General features: G+C 34.3%; 1 long non-coding RNA gene across 1 annotated transcript; it reads right to left on the bottom strand.

Moving 5' to 3' along the window:
• Window positions 1-7,411: 7,411 nt before the first annotated feature.
• Window positions 7,412-20,439, bottom strand: LOC149807827 (uncharacterized). The gene is made up of 2 exons (XR_016423574.1): window positions 20,337-20,439; window positions 7,412-12,542 (listed from the first exon to the last, which is right to left on the bottom strand). It is a non-coding gene; the product is annotated as an uncharacterized LOC149807827 (long non-coding RNA).
• Between the last annotated feature and the right edge of the window lie 719 nt (window positions 20,440-21,158).

Genomic DNA, 21,158 nt, shown 5'->3' with positions numbered 1-21,158 from the left:
GGGCATAAAAAAGACGCGAATTGTGTGCATTTGGAACCTAATTTCCTTAAATTTAAAATATTTTTGAATTTGAGTGGAAATGATATCTTTGAAACTCATAAAAATGGTTTTATTTCCTGATGCATCCATGAATTTGTTGAATTTATGAATGATGGCAGTATGTTTAAATGGAATAATGTAGTATCATCAATTTTTATGGTTTTTGTTGTTGGCCCGAACCATGAATTTAAATCCCTGCATAAACTAAGTAATGGAAAGAAGCACCAATCTGGTGGCCTAAGTGGGATGCATTAGGTCACAGATTCAAACCTTAACTGGGGCCCGGAGTGTCTGAGTGGTCTAAAGCGCTCTCCGTTGCGGATCACTGCCATCTCACCTCTGTCTGCGTGGGTTCGAGTCTAGGATTTGGCTAATGTGGATATGTGAGAAAGCTTGCCAGTAGCTTCTCGTGGGTCGGTGGTTCTTCCTCCACCATTAAAATACTGGCTGCCATGTATAACCTATCGTGTGCAGAAAAATGGCGTTAAACCCCACAACAACAACATAACAAACCTTAACTGAGTCAAACTGAAGACTTATAAAAAATGGTACTTGCAGCTGTTTTGCTTGGTGCTCAGCATTAAGGGGTTAGTGTTACTAACAGACTGGTCATCCTGGTGTTGGGATAATGTGACTGTGTGGGAAATATGCAACATGATGCCCCAGTGGTAGATCACTATAAACTGTCACACTGCAGACAACATAGTACTTTGACTCAAATTGATAAAGCTACTTAAAAATAATTATATAAAAAAACACAGAAAGAAGGAAAACCACCTTGTTTAAAACTTGACAATTTAATTATCACAGTTTAAAGAAAAAGAAAATTTAGTGGGAACTTGTATCATGAATTGAATGCAATGGTCAAGCACCCAGTATAAATTAAATATAACGATCCAGAAAAAATTTAATAGAACACAGAAAACTTGATTGTATTTGTAAATTGAAAGCAAATGGTAATATTACTACATTCAAAAACCAAATGTATTGTTTTAAAATATTAGATTTATTAAACGAGCAACTGGTGTATCATACAGTGAAGTAAGATTGAATTTAACATGAATTCTATAAAAATGTTCCATTTGAAGGATAAGTAATTAATAAAATTGTACAGCATGAATCCCTAAACATAAATTACGTGTTTATGAAGAAAAAAATGTAAGCACATTGGATAATAAAAAGTAAAATATTGAAGGTATAAATCCATTTTCTTTTGGAAATTATGGTTACAAAAATAAATGTATTCAGGAGAATTTAAAGAGTTTTGTATTTTAACAATATAATTTTATATTAAAAACGTTTAAGCCATATTGTATTTGGATATAACCCATTTAAAATACAATACTGATTTAAAATTATATAACAAAAACAGGATCAAAATGGTTTAAAAATAAATTTATAAAAGCATGTTTTCTGGCTTTAAAAATATTTTTAAAAGAAAGTTCCACAAGGTTCCATGGTTAAACGTAACTCTACTCCACATACATTTTAAGAGAGCAAAAATCACCAATTGTCTACTGCTGGTAGCAAAATATTACACACATGGCAAGCCTGTTAACCCATCTAACTTCTACTTAGCTGTTGTTTTAATATAGTATGAAGTTTTGGCCAAATTTCCTTTTCTGGTAGGATACTAGAGACATCTGTTCGAATTTTCGGGATTGTTTTTTACCTCACCTTGCCACAAGGTGTTGAACTTAATCCATTATGAGTCATCCATCCAGTTATTATTTACAGCTTCTCAAATTCTTCTCGACCAATTTGCGTATTTTTCAGGGTGTATTTTGGCGTCAAGACCTTTAAAAATGTCTTCAAAGGAAGCCAAGCAGTTACCGATTATGGCCGGCATTGCTGACAAGAATAAAACCTTTATGTTGTTGTTGGGTTTAACACCATTTTTCAGCACAAAATAGGCTATTCATGGTGGCCAGTATAATGGGTGGAGGAAGAACCTCAGAAAGAACCACTGACCCGCGAGAAGCTACTGGCAAGCTTTCTCACATACCCGTATTGGCAGACCGGTGAGATGGCCTTGATCCATAACGGTGAGCGCTTTAGACCACTCGGAGAAAAAGCTTTAAACTTTTATTAAAAAAAACCCTTCTGTACAGAATTTTACCAAATTTGATGGATTCATGGTATGAAGGTCTTTTAAAATGTAATATACCAATCTGCTATCAAATTATGGCTGCAGTTTTGTGTAAAGACCGCAGTACATTGTCTTTTCCAAAACCAGCTAACATAATTTGACCAAATTTTACAGAAAGCATCCTGGATTACAAATATTTCGGAATTAGTTGAAATGATGCCAGTCAATCGTACGAAAATCATTAAAATTCTCAAAAAACATGCAACCAAAATTGACAATGCATACAGGCATAGATGGTTTTTGTGATCAGCATGAGATTGATCACCTAAATATAGTCGCTATTAGTAAAATTTGGTCAAAGAGTGATGTCCCAAAAGCTGACCAAATTTGACAAACCGTATCCTGCTATTCAGGATTTCCTTGCTCTGTATATATTTGAAATCTTAATGCCAGAACTATCAACGCAAGCCAGGGCGATAATCTGTTACTCTCCTTTATCGCCCGTGGCCTCACGAATATACATACAACCTGCTTAACCAATCACCGCTAGCACGAATGAATTTTTCTCGCCATTGGGACCCAACATCAGCTTTCACACTTTGAAATGGTCCAAGTTTCTCTTTCAAGCACAGTCACTAATCTATCGATATAACGGACACTTTTATCGATGTGTCGGAGATTCTTCATTATTTTGTTCATGATATGTTTTTGAAAAACAAGAAAATCTTGGCACAAGCCGTCTCAGGGGGATAACGTAGTATAGCAAGTTATTGCACGTGGCTTGCGAGGAAGGTTTTGACATTACAAGCTTTAAAATTCATACAAATTGTGTAATTCCCGAAGAGCAATGTACCTATATGTAAGGTAGAACTTGACATAACTATGTTTTGAAGGGGAAAAACCACACATAGGTTCCCAAGGGCCACACCTTTCGAATACATCTGCGCAACTTGTGATTTTTCACATAAAATCATTCAAAATTGATGAAGTGGAGCGATCGTAGGGTGAGCTGTAGTACTCGTTGGCTGCACTGGAGTAATAGGAGAAAGCGAGCTGTTGAGATCGTATGGCTAGTTGGAGTAATCATAGGGCGAGCTGGAGTAATTGTATGGTGAGCTAGAGAGACAGTAGGGTGAGCTGAAGTAATCATATGGCGAGCTGGCGAAGATGATGTGGAGAAGTCATGTACTGGAGATATTGCAAGAAAATCTGAAGTAATCGATGGGTTAGCTGGAGTAATCTTTTATTTTCAATATTTTTTCGTTTAAAATCTGGAGGAGCAATGATAATTTTGTCAGTTCAATTGATGTTTACCTACCAGCAAACCGTTCCAATATCCTTAAAAGTTTTGAACTCCCTCTTCTTTTACTTTGAAGCTAATCAAAATACCAATGGGTAGGCTAGAACTCGCCATCCCTGTACAAGTTGATGATATATTGACCCAAATGGAATGTTAAATTCCCATAAACCCTAATAGTGACATCAAAAACTTTAACATCAAAAACTTTAAATTCCCATAAGCCACATAGGACATCGACAAATTTCCTCAAAGTGGCCATACTGCGTCTTGAAGTAAATCGACTCCTCCACAAAGCACAATTCTTTTTATGTGAAGTCCGTATTATTCTCGGTGTTTACAGAGATCACGAGCTTCTGTGCTAACTGCTGCAGTTGTGCGAATGACTCTTGGTACATGATTGTGTCTGTATTATCTGTAATGTTTGTTCTTGGTACGTGATTGTGTCTGTACTATCTGTAATGTTTGTTCATGACTCATCTGTAAACAAGATTTTAGATATTTATTGTACGTGGGTATAACAAATCTATTTTAAGATATGGAGAGTGTGCGATCTGTAAATGGTCGTTGACATGGTTTTAACGATCAGTATTAATAATAATAAATCATGCCATTGTCAGGTGGGCTTTAAGAAACATTACGTTATTTCCCACATATAGTTATTAGAAAATGTAAAATATTTCCTTTATTTGTAAAGTTTGAATTAAATTGCCATCATTTTTTGTAGACTATTAAAACAAGTTTCTACCTTGATAATGTCAAAGATGGTTCGTTGCTATGGAAGCTAAATGAAACAACATTAACTAAAACATCAAACATTTCTTGAAAGTTTGAGAACATTAAAGAAATAGTTTTGAAGAAGGTAGGAAAATTATATTTCTCACCTGGTTGTCATGAGGACCAAGATATATACATTTGTTTGTAGATTATGCCATAATAAATATTTCCTCCAATAGTTTGATAAAATATATATGGAAGCCTCCTAAAATGGAACTTGTCTAAGTATACTCCTCAGATGCTTACAGTTTAACAAAATATTGTTATTTCCTTCGATGTCAGAGTGTCTTTGTGATCTGATTGCAATGGGAACAAAAATTATGCCTTTTCATAAGTTAACACCTGACAGGTGATAAACGAATAATGCACTTGATGTGTAATATCTCACTCTTTATGAAACACCAGAAGGTGGAGCACTCCTCATATTCTAAGCCTATTTCACAACTATGTTCTTGTGAAGAGTTCTCCAGTACCAAACTTTCTCATATTGAAATTAATAGAAAGTTATTATAGAAAAGCAACATGTCTGCGTGATCTTCACTTGTATGGACTATTAAACCTATATTGATATAGCTGCATGCACAGAAAATTCATGAAAATTCCACGACAAAGGTGGCATGCACATACTTAAAGTACCCACGATTTCACACAGATTGATGGCAAAAGCATGTTCAAGGACCTCTCAAACTTTGATCTTGAAGATGGCACAAAAACAACTAGTCTTTAAGTAATAAGGGTGCCACACACAACATCATATTCTCATTTTGTGCCCTTTTCCCTGCTAATGACCTTGATCTTAGAGACACAAACCTGCCAGATGCATCATAATGTGTGGAACTGGACACAGTTACATCAAACTATGGCGTTGATTGTCTGTCCTGTCTATAGTAGCAAGGTCTTCTGAAAAAGTTTAATACTATTGCTTTGATAGTCTGTCTACAGTAACATTTTCACCGGAAAAAATAATACTGTAGCGTTGATAGTCTGTCTACAGCAGCATCGCCTCCTGAAAAAAAACTTGAATAAACTATATAATATGCTTTGTATATTTAATTTGCATTGTTTGTTTCTTAGTTGTTTTAATTTTTGTTTAAAATTTAATGTTATGCTATTGTAATGCAAACTTGTACGTTGAACTTAACCCTGTCCAAAATCAAGATTATTTTCTACTTGACCTGAATTATTGATTTTTTTTCGTTTTATTCTGTAAACAACTATCACATAGCCAAAATGTTCTCTTAAGTGTATGAGCTTTAATATCAAGATCATTATTAATGGAAGTAAATATGTTTATTTGGGTCTGAGTCTAGGTTTTTGGAATTCCCCTACAATTTACCTGGTTCAACTGACATTGTCCAGGTTATATATTAACATTTTTCTAACATGCTTTCTAAAAACGACTAACTTGCTATTTTGTAGACATTAAGGTTGATCTCCATTATTTTATGGGAGTTCTAAAAAAAAAAAAATGTTAATTTGGGACATGAGGTCAAGCAGAGGAAAAATATAATCTTGTTACTGGAAAGATTATTTATTCGTGCTTAAGATCTAGCAGAATCATGTTGTATTATTGTTGTGTCCAGTAATTAATTTGGGCTCTGATTTATTTCTTTAAATTGTTCAATTCATGTGAATTTTCCCTGGAAATAAGGAGTGCTCATTACAAATAATTTTCCAGGACAGTGATTTTTGCTGGGATTTATAGTGAATTCAAACATGGCATTATATTACTGTGTTTCATCAAAAGACTGGGTACATCACAATACAGGACGCCACAAGGACATTAACACATTCAGGGTTAAACTTAATTTGGATTTCGACTTAAGTTTATTCAGAACTTTAAATTAGTAGGACTTGTATCCGTAGTTCTAGGATTATATTGGGATTTAATTTGCAATACTGTAAGTTCTTATTTTCATTTTCACTTCGTATTCCAGGGAAATAAATTATTTGTTGAATTTTACAAACCTTGTTGCTTTTCAAAAAAAATTCTGTTACTTATTTTAGGAGCACATACTATTAATAACAAATATGATTTTACACTTGAAATTACTGCCGATTAGTGTTTCTCATAATTTCATAAAATTATCTGACAACACGAGATCACCTTATCGGTGCAATAAATTAACACTTATAGTACCGATAAGGCGATTTCGTGTCGTCATAGATTTCATCGCACTTTATTGATAAAACGTGACTTCGGTGGTCACGCTTATACCAAGTACATCGATTTAGCCCTCGCAGTTAAAATCTCTTGGCATGTGGCGATATAAAAACTATTTAGACATGATAATCTCTGAACTTGTATTGGTCAGATTTAACCGACTAGATTTCGAGTCGGTAAGAGGGGTTAACTACAAACTTTACGAGTCCACTCGACTCACTTATCCACAACTTGTCTGAATACTTAGGCGAGATACGAAGTCGGAGGAACTGACACTCGGTCTGGGGGAGAGTGCACGCGATCAAATGGTGTAAGACAGAAGTGTATTCACGAGGATTCTGTCTTGCAGTGTTGGATTATTTTCACCAGCTTTCCAGAGATTAATGGCAGAAGAAGATAAGCAGTTTGAAGAAGGCATATATATATATATATATATATATATATATATATATCTGATTTATCATGATATTAGAATCTTATTTTACGAAATATTTGAAAGAATTTTTTGTGTCAATTATTATCATACAAATCTCACGGTGTTTGATTTCAGCTACATGCTGAAAAACTGAAGGTAATAACTGAAACAGATCCACTTGTTTGTTTTTTTTTTTTTGTTGCTTTTTTTTATAAAAATAAATCAAAAAGTTTACACTAAACTAAAATCAGCGTTTATGTTACACATAAAATGCATAAAAAACACGTTGAGAATAGTTCCTAACTACACGTATGTAAATCCCCAGGCACGTGAAAGTAAAGAAACTAGTTTTATTTATTGGCCAAATTTTAACTACTCGTTATACTTAGAAGAAAGTATGGTTGTTCAGTTAAACCAAATGACACATTGCTCTGTGTGTGTGTGTACCGTCGAAGTAACTACATTATTACCATTAGCTGTGAAGAAACTTTTCTGTTATTTGGGGAAGATGACAGTTTTGTCAACAAGAAATCATATATCTTCCTCTGATACATTATTCGAAAAAGACTTATAATTAAAAGAAATAATAAATACACCAAATGCATCAAAAAGACAGCAAAAAAACAATACTAAATTTGAAACTTTATTAAATTTATCGATTACAAAAGTGATGAATTTAATTGATTTAATTCATACAAATCAACAGCTCTGAAGACATGCTGCATAAACAAACCACTTGCATTGTGAATAGGTTTTTTTTCCTCGGGAGAAATTCAAAATAGTCTTAATACTAAGACAGCATAGTCAAACGAATCCATCTCCTTCCTTTATGGTTACTGTCAAATTTCAAACTGTATTAAAGTTTCATCTTCTGAATAAACAATTGAGATAATTTTATAATAGCTTTGTCCCTTAATGTTAAATTTTGCATGAAAAATTGTTATAATACAAATGTTGTTTATTCTCTAATTAGAAAAAGGAAAGAGGATTTTTCTCTCTCAAATTTTGAAAATGCACGAACTCTATTTGACAGATTAGAGATATTGCTTACTCGACATTACTTTCGATGTATATTTATATTGTTTTATCATTTTGGTGGTATCTGACCATAATCCGAATATTTTCTAGTGTATCACCTCTTATAGATGAAATTTTTAGAACTTTTTGATTTGCGACAAAGGCAGCCCCGTTGATACAGCGTCTGACTTGTAATCCAAGAGTCAAGTGTTTTATATCCGTCAAGATCAGCCTGGGTTGGCTGCCTCTGTGTGCCCTTGGGAAAGATACATAGTTTTCATTTCCTTGGCATAATATTGATAACAATATGATTAAAGTGCCTTTAAAAGCCAAACAACTAACAAATAAGCAGGAATGGGGATATAACCTGACTGAGAGAACATTCAGCTGAGTGACATTTGATCAACCTGGATCTCTTGCTATTGACAATTAACATATCTCGAGTTTATTCTTTTGACGAATGTTTACATTAATTATTTGCGTCCCCCAGTGTGATTTACAGAGGGGAAAAACCCAAAACGAGAAGAAAATGGATATTTGTTAAAAACTTGAATGATGCATTATTACTACATTTGATACATTATTACAGTCGTGTTATCATTATCAAGTTGCAAATGTCGATGAATCCCGTGGTCCTAAAATAAGAATGTAAAAAGGTTCACAACGCGTGCTAAACAACTATTACTGCGTTCATAATTAGGAAAATGAATGACAGCGCTCTTGATGGACACCGGAAATCGTTCTAACGTGTAAAGGATTTTAAAACAAATACAATATGCAATAAATCAACGCGCACATGGAAAGTGCAAGTGAACAGGATGGTTCGGCAAAATTCTCTGATAAAAGATGTTCTGAAATCACGACACAGGCTCATAACTATGAAGCTGGACCCTTGATAAAGCTAAAACCCGTGCTCTAACTTAATTATTTCGAGTGTTTTCTCGAGACGGTCTTGATGAGTTAATTTGATAATAAAATATGTCGAGAATCCTGCTGACAATGGCAGCAGCTACAGGCATTGAATGTAGTTCTAATTAATTAAGATATATCTAAACCCCGCAGATGGCTGTACCGAACACATGCAGCTACATTCCAATAAAGACCACATTTATACTTGTGCAAAATGATTAATTGCTTGATTGATAATTTAAATATCTTGAATAAAGAGAAGAAGAAAAAAATATCCTGGATGTATGAATTGGTGGACTGAACTACCCAGTATAAAATCAGTCAGAACAATAAAAATATAGATCCAGTCTTAACAAACAGTTCTCCTAAGTAAATATCTCTATAAAACGTTTTCCTACATACGATTCTTGCTGCCTATGTTCAGCTAACATTTTTCACAGTATTCAATCGACTTTGATTTTGATGGTGGATTGCCCCATTAATGCAGTTATTCTGTTATAAATAAATATGTTTTATTGTTGGTAAGCATTTTAAAAAATCACTCTTTGCCATACTGTACCGCTGATGAGCCTTCATCTTTACGTGTAGATTATTTTCGCGTGGAACTATCAAGATCACGTGGGATGTCATTAATTGGACAAGTTTCCCAGACCTAAGATACCATCATCTGGAAGACAGGGTCACGATATATTTTTTGTATTTTGCACGGTAAGCCTCTCATATATTGAATCTCACTATCTTGCTAACTTCGTACGTATACGTATATATATATATAGACATAGTACTTGCTTCAAAAAAGGGAAGTCATGGGGGGGGGGGGCATTTTGCAAGTTTTGCCCTCCCCCCGAATCAAATTTTGCTCCCCCCCCCCCGAAAAAAGTTGAAATGACGTAACATTTAATATAGATTGCTTCAAAGCGATTTGCCACATCATTTGTTTTCCTTTTTAATCGACAGTGTAATTGTTATTTAGCGTGTGTTGTGTCCGTGTCACAAATGCATTTTCAATTTATTCTGTAAATAAACCACTTGCAGCAGGTGAATAAACCTAGTAACAATCTAAAATCGGTCTACAATGACAATTTCTTGCTGCTATTGATATATATGTTTTATATGGCAAGCCCATTAGTAAAAATACAGAATAATCGATTGATCAATAAAATTGTTATCAAGGAAGAAAAATTAGTTGTGCCTTTGTCCAAGCGGAACTGTTTCATGCTATTAACATTTTGCTTAAGTGGTATTGTTTTACATTTACTATTTTGGCATCAACCAACGTAGCGGCTTTTGTGACAGTGAAGATTTTTAATATAGAAATGAATTTAAGTAACTAGAATATAATTTTTCTTCAATAAATCTGTATTATATCTATTTTATCGGAAGCTAGAACATTAAATAATAACAATAACAACAATGAAAGCTATAGTCAGGTAAAGGTTTCAGGAAAATCCTATTTTGTTGCCGATGGCTCGCCATTTACAGCTGTCAGGATTGTCTTTTTGAAAGTGATGCATACAAAATGAATTATTAAGCAATTCTTTTATTTACAAGAGACGTTACAGTACATCATAAAAATATGAAATGTTACGAGCAAAAGAGTAGATATCATAGATATGAAAAAATTAAATATATATATACATGCCTTAATTATCATCTGCATTAAGCAATCACCCGTCTTAAACATCCACTTATCTATAAACTGTCCATAATTAACCCCTGTTAAGCCAACATCGACCGTCAGAGGTCAAACTTATAACATTCCAGAACTTGGTGATTAAGACAGGCTCGTCGATAGATTACTAGGGTGCGAGCGCGATCTGATGGCACATAGTTTACATACGAAGAAGAGGGCATATGGAAGAAGATGGGGAGTCTATTTTATACGACACTAAATATTGATAGCTTGGGCAAGGTATGCATTTGCTATTGTATTGTATGCATCGTCCCAAGCCACCGGTGATAAACCGCTACGCTTCTTGATCATCAATGACCGCCTGTTCAGATATTTTCTTATTTCCGCTGAATATTTATAAACCTGCCTATCAATCAATAATAAAGGCAATTTACATTGATGAGAAGGAGGTAGTTACAGCGTATTGCTGGTGACGTATTTTTGTCCATGCTCACTCACGAAAACGACGTAATCTCACCACAGACAACCATGAGCAAAAAAGAAATGTAAGCGGATTGTCGCTCGTGCCTTGCGACGATGCATTACATGGTGCAGTAGCCGAATGGGAGTTGCTTACAAGCACTGAAACAAGCAACTGAATTTTGGGGTTTTGTTTCTTTACTTGCTTATTTCTAAAACTTCACTAAATATGACAAAATGCCAAACATAAGAAAGTTATTTTGAAACCACTTCTGAAAATGAACAGGAGGGTACATACACACGGATGACGTAACACCACATAAGGCTTCAATCCAAAGTGGTCACTCGTGTTACCAGTGAGTAACTTTAGCCTGACAACTATATATTTAAGGGGTTAATTCAAAAGTCAACGTGTATCTTTTGCCCTTTGTCAGATTTTGGGGAAGATTTGAAACTAAAAAGCAATTTACTTTGCTTGATCAACTGACAGTTAATTAAATATGTTTGACCCTTTTAATATTATAGCAATGTAATCTAAGTACACTGAGAATTAATTACAATGTATAATTTCTCTTGTGATGATTTGAAGTTAGAAGTTATATGGCCATATCACATGGTGTAGCGACCAAAACGGCACATGCACCCGAAAACATGGTATTACAGAAGAATATTTATGATCGGATCAAGCTGATATCAAATAATCATTCCCCCACCCCACCTCCGTGTAATGATCGGGTCAAGCTGATATCAACGAACCATTCACCCGCGTGTAATGGTCGTGTCAAGGTGATATCAACGAATCATTTATCCGATGATATCACCTTGATCGAGTCAAGCTGATATCAACGAATCATTCACCCCTGTGTAATGATCGGGTCAAGCTGATATAAAAAAATTATTCATCCCGTTTTTTAATGGTCGTGTCAAGCTGATATCAAGGAATCATTCATTGGCGTGTAATGGTCGTGTCAAGCTGATATCAACGAATCATTCAACCCGTGCAATGATTGGATAACTCGATGCTTGTCTCTCATAGAACGTACGTAATTTAAAAATATAACATATTGATCGAGACAAGTAGGAATAAACACATAGTAGACATGGTAATAACTGTATATCAAAATGTATTGAAATAATATTCCTGTCAAAAACAAAACAAATCACACACACACACACACACACATTTTAACACAGTCAAAGAGTTTACATTTATCTGTTCGCGAGTGATTTTTCGCCTATATTGAATGTTCATTTATCACATTGTCATTTTTAATAGTATTTAAGCACATAAGTTCGTTATTTTTAATTGAACTATACTCGCAATATTCCCCCCCGTAGTTCTTATAAATATACATGCAGTATATGGAACAATTAAAAGAAATGTAATGTGCGATACAAAATTTGCAATATCGATTACTGAAGTGCTTGCAAATTTACAATAATTATTTTAGCTTTTAATAATGTGGTGTGCGTGTGTGTTCCTGATTTCGATCACATTTATTTATTTTGCCATTTGAAGAGTGACAGGAGAAGAAGTAATATGATATTAAAGCGTGAACCCAGGTGATAAATTGCGATGTTTTCCGTGTAGATTCCACCATTGCACTTGGTTGTAGAGCAACAGGTACTGCATTGTTTCACTGTGTTGGTAAACTGGCAATCATAGCCACCGTCGTGATTACAAGATTGACTGCCGCACGTTCGACTGTATTGAATATGGCCATCAGTTATGTTTGCAATGATCTGTAATTGAAAGATCAATTCAAAGTTTCATTGCATTACAGTGAATAACCCTGTTGTACAATATCACTTATATTCAGGTTTTGAGACCGATATTCACATTGCATATATATATATATATATATATATATATATATATATATATATATATATATATATATATATATATATATATATATATATATATATATATATATATATATATATATTTTTTAAAGTTCTAAATACTTTCTTCAAATGCGTTTTGACTGAAACACTAAACAAACAAACAAACAACAACAACAACAACATGAACAACAAACCACCAAACTAAATACAAAAAACAGCAAAAATACGAACAAACGATATACACACACAAACAATGCATTCAGAGAAATATTCAAAGAACAAAACACTTGAAAAGGTTTAGCTAAATAACAAAATATACAATAGAGTTAACGGTATCCTGGAAAAGGAAAATATTGTTTTCTTCTCACCTATTCAGAGGTCAATCAGACAAGAAAAAGAAATAAAATAACGAAAAACGTTTGTGGCGGATAGGTTTAACAGAGAACTAAATACTAGAATGTGCAAATATTTCTTTCAAATGAAGACGTTTTACAGAAGTTGATGACTACGTTAATAATCGTAACAGGTCAATAAACGTGCCCCCAGTGGAAGCAAGGGAAGGACGAATTGAGCTTGCACATATGGATGAACTGTTCTGATTACCTGGCATTAACGCCTAAATTAAAACTAGTCGAAACAATCACGCTGATCTTAGATTGATTTTAATGACACAAGGGCACACGTAGATCACAGAGAGCCAGTAAGATACTACCAAGGACTGATCCGTTGGAACAACAATTACGATTTTGAAACGAAAAGGTCACGAGTCTATTTTCTCCAGAATTTGAAGATGAATTAAAAATAGTTAATGCAAATGGTACATGTAAAGATTTAACAGGTTAAAACGTAACAGTAAAGTTAAAAAATGAGTGAACAAGAAAAAAAAAAGAAGACAAATTTAATATTTATAAATGCCAGATCTGTTAAGGTAAACATGTCATTGTCAAATGGTGTAGTTGACATTGTAAATCTTTTATTGACAATTTAGGTAGTCTACTTAATGAACTGAAAGATTGTCGCATGATCCTGACTACTTTGACTGCGAGGTTAAAAAGACGCATATCTACTACTTTGACTGCGAAGTTAAAAACAAGCATATCAACTTTAGCAAGACTACATAAAAAAAGAATCTGACAACATTAGACGTCATTAAAAACTAACGTGCATTCGACGCTTTGTTGATTCTATTGTGATTTTAATCACATCCGTTGCCAAATCTGTTTGAACAGGATTGTATGCTTCTCACGAAATAAGTTGTTAACAAAAACTATCGAAGACAAAAATTGTGAATATGGTATTTGTAAACCCTTCGGTTTGTTTGTACCCCCTACCCTACCTATTTTGAAAACAAAAAATATGAAGCATATAAACATGCACACAATTTAGTAATTTCATTCTTTGATTTGCAATTTCTAAACATATTGTCGCCAAGGGTCACTAACGCTGTCATTATTGGCGTTTCAATGAAACGACAGCTCCCCATGTAAACAAGCAAAGAGACTAATCCCTGTCCATTTCTGGTTTATAGAAAAGTCTCTTTCAGTAAAAACTGTGTCGTCTGCGTCCGACTAATTTCAATGTGTAGTTGTAATATTTCTAAATTAAATTTAATAGGAGGAACTCTTGTATACATGTGTTCACAGAGATGTAAATCTAAACTTTACTGAATTAATGAGATTTTCAAAGAGAGTGAAATAAAACACATCTGTTGGTTGAAAACATGGACTTGCCCAAACACATATGGCGACGGTGTTGCTGAAGAAACTTCTGTTTGATTAGAAACGCAAAGATGACAGTGTTTGGGACTCCCTGGTGACAATCATGTTAGAAATTATAAATCAGTGAATGAAATGACAAAGCTTTGTGCATTTTTATATCATTGATGCCTTCTGTCGATACCAGATACAGTCTTGTTTATATATTTCATTCTTTTTTGAGCCAAATATTGCCATTGAACAATATATTGAAATCCACCACCTATACTTAGCGAGGCACATAATTCGCATTTTATTTAATGAATACCCAAATTTTACCACCTTTCATTTTCAGTGGGGAAGCTATAATTTGTTGTACGAAAGGTCTTAAAATTATTTTGTACTTTTCCGGCACACTTGCGAAAAAGGTTTAAAAATTAAGACATCTGAAAATGTAACGACCGTTTTACTCTTAGAGGAATCCTATGCATCAGAAAATGCGTTGTTTGTATATGGTGATCTGTAGCCTATCAGTGCAGGGGAATAACTGGTGATAGCCATTAAACTGACACAAAAATTTGAAGAATGGTTTTCTAAAGACAGTTTCCTCTTTTTGTAACAAAAACAGTAACGTCAGCATAAAGGATAACAAGTACCTTTCAATACAGTAATGTCTGTTTTCCGATATCCAAATGTTACATCATTTCAAACATTTCTTCGCAAAACGTTTCTGAATCATTAAGATATGGCAAAAATAATATGGATGAAAGACTTTTACTTTTCCTGCTTTTACTAGAACAGGTAAATAAGTCAGGAAACTCTTTATTCATATACACATATCATTTCATTTTACCCAGAAGGCCCTTTTTATGCTTTGCACATTTGCACTTCATATGATATATATGACCCTTGACCAGCAAAAACATTTCCTTTGGTGCTCTGGCCATCAAAAAGTTCATCAATCAATGTCTCAGTCTTCATGACAAACACTTTTAGGTTTATTGAAATTTTGCCATTTATGATAAAAGTCCATAGACAGAATACGGAACATTGTGTGTTTGAAAGCAGATAAACTTTATTGCTCGTCATATGAATTATTATAACATTTACATTAATGTGGCATATATTTCTAAAGTATTCGTTTACGAACTCTGTTTTGTTTCTCCCCATTTTTGTCTTGTAATCTTTGTTTTCCTTATACCATTTTTGGAGCATTATTTTACGTGCTCTTTGTTTCCATAAAAGAGTTATTTCTCTTTACAGAGTTTGTAATACCCACGGTGTTCTCTTATTCACTTATAGGACATCGTTTTTATTCATCTTTTATGTACTTATGGTTTACGTACTTGCAATACTCAAAGTTAGTAAAGTGTTTTAAAATAAACCTTTGCTCCGATTCTGATTTGTCTTGATCTAATTTTTAATTTTCCTTTTATATAAGTGAATGTAGAAAGAAAAAAAAAACAACAAAGAACTAAAGCATAAGAAACTCAGAACTGCAAAATCCCGCTCCCTCAAAAAAAAAAAGAAAAAAAAAAAAAAAAGAAAGAAAATACATCCGAACAAGAAGAATCTGGGATTGACGTATCATTAGAGAAAATAATTTTAAAAAATTCGTAAATATCACTTTGAGTTGAAATTAGGGGAAAAGTTTGTAAATGTTAGCAACAATATCAACGAGCCAAGACAGAAAAGTTTAAAGCAGAACGAACAATTATATTTTCATTATGCAAAGCCAGGGATAATGTTATTTGATGTGACATAAATTTTCACGTGACACAAATATTATTATTAGGTTTGGTTATCATGCAGCTGTTAAAGCTGACACACAGCTGCATCCAGCATCAATCTGAAAAGAAACCTTAAAGTTTACAATAGCTCAGACATTAGTGTTTGATAAATTGTAAAACTTTTATTTCCTTTTCATGTTGTCAATATATACCACCCAATAGTACACTGACGTTTCCCAGATAAAATTACCCCTTAAGTTGCATACCATATGATTTTGAAAATAAATTACAGTTGGACAACAAGATTTTGACAAAAAAAAAAAAAAAATTAGAAGTAGGTATACAATCAAATTTCAATATTAAAACAGTTGTTAAATTGATTTTTCTGGCATCATTTTGTCAGTTTGGAATTGACTCCCTTATTGCGAATGGATTCTGACCATACAGAAAGGTAGCGATACTATATATTAAATGCAAGATTCCTTCATTTATTTTTAAATTTGAATGATCTCTTATAATTTTTGTGCAACCCTTAAAAAGAAGCAAAAGGAGGATTGCGCTACACATTCAGACAGTTATTTGAATACTTTTAGCAGCAATTAAAATTGAAATTTTAATAGTTTAAAGAAAATTTTATTTACCTAAAATCTTAATAGTATATCTCGCGGACAATATTAAAATATAATGCGACACATTTACAGTGTTGTGCTCACTACGACTATTTAAACCACAGCTGTCTCATTAACGTAGACTATTTAAACCACAGCTGTCTCATTAATGTAGACTATTTAAACCACAGCTGTCTCATTAACGTAGACTATTTAAACCACAGCTGTCTCATTGATGTAGACTATTCAAACCACAGCTGTCTCATTAACGTATACAGGAAACTACACTTTAGACTTTTTAGAACACTAAATTTAAACACACATTTGTGTCCGTAATATAAATAATAATTATTTATTCCCATTTACAAACAGGTTCATAAAACGGTGTGTCTTACGTTAAATGTGTTTAAACGTGTTTGATTAAAAAGCAACGAAAAATAATTGATATTAAATAGTTTGAAAGAAAATTGTAATTATTATAAACTAGTTTTGCTTATCTATGATATCTTACAACTCATGAAAGGTAATACATTTCTGATGAGACGAGACTACTGAAACCTTTGAATACTCTTAACTTCAAAACTCCCTTAGAAATTTTAGTCAGCTGTTCAGCGCTGGTAATGTTTAGTTATCCTCTTTATTTTCCTTATTGTTATATATATAATTCAGTATCATTTTATACCACTGTGACTCCAAATTAAAAGCTATCTATTTACTTTGCGTGGATTGGACGTTGCTGCGGCATATGGCGGTGATGCAGGAATAGCTATTTATTTGGTGTTTCCTTTAGCTTTTAATGGATTTGGTGGAACTGTGTTAGTATTTGTTACAAACGTTTTTCAAAAGTTAATTTCACCAAAGTTTTAAAACAAGATAGTATCATCTGCAACTAGTAAACTGAATAGTATTGAGATGACGAGCATAACTATCGGTATTAATGAAATAATTCATGAGGAATTGAACTTCGTCATCAATGCTTTCAGCAGGTAAAAGAAAACGAGCAAATGCATTGAGGTAGAACATAGATAATACAAATACAAAAGTAGATATGGAAGAAGTGAAGAAGACTTTAAGAGGAAGTGAAAGAAGTTAAAGGAAAAGAGATTTTATAAAAGTAAACTGCCAGCAGAGACATACGGTGATAACCACGCTAAAGGATAGGGGTCGTCCATTAATAATTTCAACAAAATTGGGGGGTTGGTTGAAGAAGTTTGACAATTGTTGACGTGGGGGAGGGGGGAGTTCAAGACAAATTGACGTCAACAATGTTATTTTTTTACAATAAATTTAATGAATCAAAAAATAGGAAATTACTCGGTGCGTTGGTGTGGCACACACTCGCTCGCCTGTCAACAGCCCACCAGTTTAATCCTAAACCGGTTGAGCTCTTGCCAAGGAAGTCATAGTCTTGCATCATCATATTTTGTTTTTATTCAATGTAGATTGTAGACTGTAGACAGATTTTTAAGGGAAGCTGTTACTAAATTCAAAGACTGCACTGAGCCATAGACATCTAAATAGTATAGCTATCCATGGACTTCTATTAAATAGCATCTATGTTATATGTATAGATGCTATATATATTGAGGTCCATGAGCTATCCCTCCAAGGATGGATAACTGAGCCTAGGAAACTTGAGAGCTTGGCTATTATACAGTCATCTTTAACATAATACATACAATAAATTATGTAGCCTACACAAGCATGCAACTTCTTCAACCAGATGCAGTAGCCATAATGCCTTACAAATATTGTACACTTTGATAACAGACTCTTGTTCATTTCAGGCAAATACTCCCCCCACCCCCATTTGCATGTGCTGTAAAATTGCTGTAGCCTATATACACGTGGCTTCCCCATGGGAAGATGATAGAAGCTAGAATATAAACTCTCGATTTTTTCATGAATTCAAAGTGTTATAGTCAATTTGAAATCTGTTAAACAAGTAAACAAATGTATTAAAATTTATTTGTAGACCTTTTAATTTCCATAATTCTATTTTTAGCATAAAAGCCAGCCGTATAAAATATTGTTAGTTTGTGTGTGTGTGTGTGTGGGGGGGTAAAATTTTATTAGGGGGGTCACTGAAAGTTTGACAGTTGTTGACAAGGAGGGGAGGGGGGTAAAAAATTGCCTAATAATTGTTGACATAATTAATGGACGTTCCCATACAAGGTAAATGGAAATATATAAATCTTTGTTGCTGTAATTTCTCTTGTTCGAATTCACATCAACGTGAAGTAACATAACAACTAACGGATTCCTGAGCAAGAAATATATTTAAACAATTGACAACAGAAATGGTAGTCTAATTTATTTCAAAGAATACTTGCTAATAAATTGTCAAAACACAGATCTTGATCTGCCTTCCCATAATGGACTGAAAAACCAGGGTCTATTATATTTGTTCTACTGATCAATTCTAACAAAACTTCATAGATTTGTATCTGCCGGTGCATTATGTGGCGGCAGATCTAGTCTGTTCTGTTTGCAGGTGGACTTGACTTATAAGCGAGTACATACGATAGATTTTCTTTTGATGTTTGGAATGAACCAAAGAACAGCATCTATTTTTTGCAGCAATTGAAAAATAACATATATCGTACATCCACTACAAGAATGTTGTTGTGGTTATTGTTGTAGGGTTTAACGCCATTTTTCAGCACACGATAGGCTATACATGGTGGCTAGTATTAATGGTGGAAGAATAACCCGGGAAAATCCCGGAAAGAACCACCGACCCACGAGAAGCTACTGGCAAGCTTTCTCACATACCCACAATGGCTGAATCAGAGACTCGAACTCACGCAGACAGAGGTGAGATGGCAGTGATCAGTAACGGAGAGCGCTTTAGACCACTCGGCCACTCAGGGCCCCACTACAAGAATGAAATAAGAGCCACACTGATTCATGACGGGTTTAACTATGTGGAGATGCATATAAACAAAGGGAAAGAGGAAGTGACCATCAATAGTGACAATGAAGAAAGTATTAATGTTGAATGTTTCCAACACAACGCCATAGTTAGAACAGGCAGGCCAACAAGAGGAGGGCAACTGGGAATATATCCCCGAGGGCCCGGGCCCGTAAGGTGTCCCGGGACGAACAACACTTTTTAATTTTATAAAAGAAATTTTTTGTTTGAACAAGAACTAGGAGAAGCCCGTGTATTTCTTACTCCAGGGCCCGTGATCGCTCTCTACGGCCCTGAGAAACAGGAATTGCGTCTGTGAGGAAAATCATACAAAAAATTGTTAGAACTCAAAACATATGCATATCCTCAGATACCTGCTGAACATGATATAGTTTTAGATTTTTACAGGTAAAAGTGTATATATTTAAGCATATCAATTAAATGAAACAGAAAACTAATTACAATGGTAATTACGCACGTTTGTTAGAGTCTTTGCCTGGGAGAAATATTTTTCATGGTGATGTTGTTTCCTGTAATGTTAGTGGCTATCACGCACAGTTACGAAGAGACACACTAAACAGATTCGTATCAGTGTAATAGACAAAGACAGAAAAGTAAAAGACTTTTCATGGCATGTCATGAGTGTGTTTTTCACATTAGATAATTAGCTGCCAGTAATATATCGTTAAGGACCAATTAATACTGTTAGATTTTAATCTGTAAGAAAAGAAAGTCGTACTTACCCAGCAGGCTTGCATTGGGCAAGGCGCTGTTTCATGTTGGCTATTGCGCTGGCCACACACAGTTTCGTTCCCATAGCAGGAATAGCAGGAAAATGTCTGAAATATTCCGTTGATTGATTAGGTACTTAACTGATTCTTCCATGCGAATAAATTTATTTATTGATTTAGTACTCACTATTAACATAATACAAAAACCAACAAATATACCTAATCTGGCCCCAAAAGACTAATGGATAATCACTAATTCAGCAGGAACGTCATTTCAACTTTTTGCCCGGGGGGTGGGGGGCAAAACTTGATTGGGGGAGGCAAAACTTGATGGGGGAGGGCACAACATGAGGGGCTTGTTAAATTTTAGTATATAGGTTACAGCAATTTTACAGCACATGCAAATTCGGGGGTGGGGTCGGTAAATGCCCCCTCCCCCCCCCCAGTGACGTCCCTGCAGCTCAGCTGCATTGACTAAAGCAGAGCGAAACAGTAAAAGTGGTGGAATGAACAGGTGTTAAAATGTCGTCTGCTTGCATGCACGTGAAGAAATGTTGCATAGCATACATAATTTATATTTTTCAGTGCTAGTTAGCAAGGCTGCTATATCTAACAACAACAACAGCAACAACAACAATATCTAATGGTGATTTTGGGTCCAAAGGTTTGTGGTTCTGTTATTTTCAGAGTTTTTTGTGTGAAAAATATATAATTGTGAACCACTTGATTAGCGTTAGAGGCCATTATATAATATTAAGAAGATCAAATTTAATAAGCACTCTATGCTCGGAATAAAGATAATCTCCGCCATTAGGAAGGTATACAGTGCTTCCA

This window comes from Sinohyriopsis cumingii, chromosome 1 (genome assembly GCF_028554795.1).
Source record: "Sinohyriopsis cumingii isolate HCF-2022 chromosome 1, ASM2855479v2, whole genome shotgun sequence".
Lineage (NCBI taxonomy): Eukaryota > Metazoa > Mollusca > Bivalvia > Unionida > Unionidae > Sinohyriopsis > Sinohyriopsis cumingii.
The sequence above is the reverse complement of the archived record's forward strand: the minus strand, read 5'-3'. Positions and strand labels throughout refer to the sequence as shown.